This window comes from Lissotriton helveticus, chromosome 4_1 (assembly GCF_964261635.1).
Source record: "Lissotriton helveticus chromosome 4_1, aLisHel1.1, whole genome shotgun sequence".
In the NCBI taxonomy this organism is placed as follows: Eukaryota; Metazoa; Chordata; class Amphibia; order Caudata; family Salamandridae; genus Lissotriton; species Lissotriton helveticus.
In genome coordinates this window covers 1,308,882,464-1,308,888,463 of record NC_136063.1, presented here as the reverse complement: position 1 = coordinate 1,308,888,463, position 6,000 = coordinate 1,308,882,464, and positions in this window count along the sequence as shown.

Genomic DNA, 6,000 nt, shown 5'->3' with positions numbered 1-6,000 from the left:
GTGAGTTTTCTCTCCACATGGAATCATCGGATGATGAAGGTACTCTCAGTACAGATGAAGGGTCTGTTTTAGAGGAGGATACTGATGTGCCGATGGTGCAAGAGGCATCTGGTTTGCAGCCGGAGGCTGCTGGTCTTCCTACTGGAAGTGCTGGACTCTGGGTTGATCCTAACATGGCGCAGCCGGTATTGCCTGCCTTTAGCAGTGATGCAGGGTGTAGAGTGGATTGTGAAATTATTTTGCCTATACAGTATTTTCAGTTATTTATGGATGATGTGTTTTTGGGTGAGATTGTTGAGCAGACTAATTTGTATGCTGAACAGTTTTTGAGGGACAACAGTGACAAACTTAGGCCCCACTCTAGAGCTACCAGGTGGACTCCCACAAATCTGGAAGAGCTAAAGAAGTTTTTGGGTTTTACTTTATTGATGGGTTTGGTAAGGAAGCCGAACCTGGCTTCATATTGGTCTTCCAGTCCCTTGATGGCAACAGCCATATTTCCAGCTGTTATGACTCGTGATCGGTATTTACTTTTGCTACGCATGTTGCATTTTGTGGATAATTCTTTGGCGTTGCCACGTAGTCACCCTGACTGTCTTTTTAAGATTCGGCCTGTTCTTGATCACTTTGTTGATCGATTTTCAGAGATTTACATTCCCGGGAAAGAAATATCTATTGATGAGTCTTTGGTTTTGTTCAAGGGTCGTTTGGTTTTTAGGCAGTACATCTGTTGCAAGAGGGCACGCTATGGAATTAAACTGTGTATGTTGTCTGAGAGTAAGACAGGATATGTTTTTAATTTTCGTGTGTACACTGGTAGAGATTCCACTATTGACCACCCTGGTTGTCCGTCCACTTTTGGAGTTTCAGAGAAAATTGTGTGGGATCTTACTAGAAGACTGTTCAACAGAGGCCACCATTTGTACCTTGATAACTTCTACACTGCTGTGCAATTGTTTAAGGAATTGTTTAAAGTGGACACTTTTGCATGTGGCACAATCCGCTCTAACTGCAAAGGTTTTCCGAAAGAGCTTGTTTACAAAAAACTTCAGAGGGGTCAGTGCAGTTCCTTGCGTAGTGAAGAACTACTAGCTGTGAAATTTGTGGACAGGAGGGATGTGTACATGCTGACTACCATCCATGATGTGTGTACTTCACCTGTGCCTGTTTGGGGTCAGGTTGCTGATGTGCACAAACCTGTGTGCATTCTGGACTACAATAGGCACATGGGTGGTGTTGGCAGAGTAGATCAGAGGTTGGAACCTTACACTGCTATTCGGAAGGCTTATGTTTGGTATAAGAAGTTGGCCATCCATTTTTTCAACTTAGCAACTTTTAATGCATTTATTGTGTTCAAGGAGTGTTCTACTGCATCCAAGTTGACATTTCTTCAGTTTCAGCACTCTGTGATATCTAGCCTTGTTGTTGTGGAACAAGTAAGTGTTCCTAGATTTGGAGTGGTGGAGGATGTGGCTCGATTGAAAGATCGCCACTTTCCTGATTACATTCCTCCCACATCTACGAAAGACTTTCCCACTAGGAGATGTAGAGTCTGTTGACGAAGCGGTTTGCGGAAGGAGACTCGTCTTTTCTGCCCTGGGTGTCCTTCTAACCCTGGGCTGTCTGTGCCTGCTTGTTATAGAGCTTACCACACACAAAAGATTTTTTGGGAGTATCTATGAGTGGTAAAATGAACTGTCTGGTCTGTATTTTTTAAATTTTATATTCTGTTTTAAGGTTGGCATTAGTGCAATGTATTTAGTTTCATATTTTGTGTTACTAGATTTGTATCTATTTGCAATTTTTTGTTTGTTTTGTAAAAAAAATTCAAAATGTGATGGTGGTGTGTATAGGCTGGCGCTTGACTTGCGGTGTGCGTGAAGTGGCGCTTGGCTTGCCGTGTGCGTGGAGTGGCGCTTGGCTGGCGGTGTGCGTGGAGTGGCGCTTGGCTGGCGGTGTGCGTGGAGTGGCGCTTGGCTGGCGGTGTGCGTGGAGTGGCGCTTGGCTGGTGGCGTGCATGGAGTGGTGCTTGGCTGGCGGCGTGCGTGGAGTGGCGCTTGGCTGGCGGCGTGCGTGGAGTGGCGCTTGGCTGGCGGTGTGCATGAAGTGCCGCTTGGCTGGCGGTGTGCTTGGAGTGGCGCTTGGTTGGAGTGCGTGGAGTGGTGCTTGGCTGGCGGTGTGCGTGGAGTGATGCTTGACTGGCGGTGTGCTTGGAGTGGTGCTTGGCTGGTGGTGTGTGTGGAGTGGCACTTGGCAGGCTGTGTGCATGGATTGGCGCTTGGCTGGCAGAGTATGTGGATTGGCGCTAGGCTGACGATGTGCATGGCCTGGTGCTTGGATGGTGGTGTGGGTGGACTGGCGCTCGGCTGGCGGTGTGTCAGTAGTTACTTTCTGTTGGTCCCTACATACACTGCTAGCTGAGCGCCACTCCACGCAGTCCATCACTTTGTGTAGTTGCTGTGTCTGGAATGTGGGCGTGTGAAAGTGATGGGCCCTTGAATGGCGCTGTCTGCTGGTGTGAGTGTTGTAATGTGGTAGGCCCGCGGCTGGCGGTGTGAATGTTTTGTATGTGTCACACATATGAAAGGTGTATGAATGGCCTGTAAAGAGGTTGGTGCCTTGACGTGGCTTACAGCTCACGAGCTGTGAGTCAATGGTTCAGTTTCTCATTCTTTCAATTATTAACAGTGCATTTCATTTTTGTGAATATATATTATTGTCAGCTGACAAATGATAATAATATAATCCTTGTACAATGAATGCTGTTGTGCACTTTTAACATATAGTAGCAGACTACAGGAGGTTACCCGTAAACCCGATAGAGACCGGGGTAAATATTGTTTAGCATAGACAATGTCTCGAGGGCTATCATTTGGTAGTCAAATAATTAAAATGTACAATAATTGTAGAGAGAGGGCAAAGGGGCACAGGGAAAGAAAAGACCGTAAAGCAAAAAGATTTAAGGAAATGCTTTCCACATATATTTAATCATATTATATGATAAAAAAAAAAATAATTAAACAAACGATCAAAAATGCACTGAGTTAGATTAAATGTCTTGTAACCTGTGATTACCGGGGGACTGGAGCAGCCAGGTTTAGTCTGCTTGAAACCAGAGGGAGCAATGTGGTACCAGCGTGAGTCCCGAGGAAACTGAATTACAGGTTCCTCTGCATTGAACCCTCTGGTTTCAAGCAGACTGAACCCGGCTGCTCCAGTCCCCCGGTGTTTGACTCCGGCTGCCCCTACGATCAACATGACTCATTTGGACACCCCTCTTTATCAAGTTTCTGGCAATCGAGATCCCTAATTGGACTCTACTTTTTTTCACCCCGCAATTTATTCCAATTACGACCCTTATCGGATGCCTGCTGTGCATACAATTGACCCTTGAAGCAGCGCTTCACCGCCTATCCTGCTAACGCACCGTCCGTCCGGACATCCTCCGTGACTTACGATTAATTCTCACTCACAGTGTGTCCCAAATCTGTAACCTGGTCCTGATGATGGCCTGACATTGTATATAGGCCAAAACACTGACGCCCCCCACAGCGTAATTCACACCTTCTCTGTGATTGCCCAGAAGAATTAACTTGTCCTTAATTTTACAAACTGTACGGACATCATAGATGACTTCACTGTCTATATAACCTTGTTTCCGCCTCTTTTCCAGCTGTATATATTCCTTCATGTGTCACTATCGCCATTCACCTCTCACGAGCACCTGAGCAAAACATCACAGGTTACATGACATTTAATGTAACACAGCGCATTTCTGATTGTTTGTTTAATTATTTATGTTTTGATCATATAATATAATTAAATATATGTGGAAAGCATTTCCTTAAAACTTTTCGGTTTATCGTTTTTTGTTTCCCTGTGCCCCTTTACCCTCTTTCTGCAATTTATTGTGCATTTCAATAATTTCCCTACTCAATGATACCCCTCAAGACATTGCCAATGCTGTGTACTTATAGCAGACATGGGTTTGATTAATTGATGCCAGATGTTATGAAAATGGTTTAAAAAAATCCAAAAAACAATATATTACAAATCTAAAATATTAAACCAAATAAAAAATTAAAAACTAAATTTGAAAACCATTGCGATAAAAAATGTATAAATAAGTGACAATGTCCTCATGCATATCATTTTAATGTATTAAACTGCTCAACCATCCATGCAAGCTTCTGGAAAACAGTGGCGGCTGGCAGTGGGAGTGCTGCGGGCAGTGGGGCGTGGGAAGGGCAGGGTGGGGGTAGTGGAGTTGGACATACGACATCCACAAGTAAAGTAAGTAAATAAATAAATAAAACTATTTACCTTGCGATCCCTACATCGCCAACTCGGCAATGCAGGGAGCGCAAGGTAATTCATTTTGTTTACTTACTTTACTCGTGGTTGTCATATGTATGACTCCACAACCCCCACCCTGCCCCCCAGCTCCACCCCACCACCCCGCAGCACTCCCGCTGTGAGCTGCCACTGATGGAAAAGGGCCACAGTGTCTGGAAACACAATATGGCCTGTCATTGCCACATCGCCATCAACAACAACACAGAGCAAAAAGGCATTGGGAACAAAGAGAAGACATGCAGGCCCATGACAAAAGCACACTGGCTACCTACATAAAATAGCCACCGATGGACCACATAGTGAACCAGCAAGCAAGGAGGCATGGCCGCAACATAATGATAGAAGAACAACACATGCAATCCTATGGCAAAAGCACACTGGGTGACTACGCTAAATGGCCACCAGTTACATGGTCAAATAGCAAGCAAGAAGGTATGGGGAACAAAGAGAAGACATGCAGGCCTATGACAAAAGCACACTGGCCGACTACACAAAATGGCCACCAGCCCCAAGGTCAGAACAACAACAACCAGCAAGGAGGCATGGTCACTCACAAACAGAGAAGGCATGCATGCCTATGGGAAAAGCACACCGGCTGGTTACACAAAATGGCTGCCAGCCATGTGGTCAACACTACAACAACCAACACGGAGGCATGGACACAAACAGAGAAGACATGCAGGCCTATGGGAAAAGCACACTGGCTGGCTACACAAAATGGACGCCAATCAGATGGTCACAACAACAACAACCAGGAACAAGGCAAGGTGAAAGCACACTGGCTGGCTACAAAGAATCACCACCAGCCACATGGTCACAACAACCAGCAAAGAGGCATGGCCATAAGCAAAGAAGAAATGCAAGCCTATGGGGAAAGCATACTGGCTTGCTACACATAGTAGCCGCCAGTCACATGGTCAGAACAACAACAAGCAGGAGGCCTTTAAAATGAAGAATACATGCAGGCTTAGGGTGGACACTGGCTATACAAAATGGCCCCTGGCCACACGGCATAATGAACAACAAGGCAAATGGTGGCCTATGCCAAACACACATACACCCATACACTGGCCAGACAAAAGAAGCATAGTAACAGAGAGAAAAAAACAGCATTAATTCAGCAATGCCGAAAACTGAAATTAACAGGGCTAAAAATGTTTATAACAGCCTCCAAAGGTATTACCCCACCTAACACTATTTGCAGGAACACAAAATGTGAAATACCACAAAAACACATTTTGTAATTTAATCCACAGCCATACATTGCATGAATGATGTTTCCATTCTATAGACACCACAGAAACAGTTGTTTCATGCACCCATGAATAGTACAGGGCCTATTGGCTGGAAGGCACATTGGTAAACTAGGACACATAGTGAATGAAATCAATCAATATTGCAAACTTATTAAAAGACATGGAGAAGAAAATTTGCTGAACTGTGCAACATTTTTTTTTACAAAAGAAAACTGCAGGCTACCTACCACAATAAAAGTACAAATAAATCCAGGTGCATGCCCCCAGTCCAGCAAACAAAACCCTTGTACACCAGTTTTTCATCTTACTTGTGATATCCCCAAAACAAAGTCCTTAAATCCAGTGGTATATATGCAACAGACAAGGAGAGTAATCCTTCCAGCTCCAA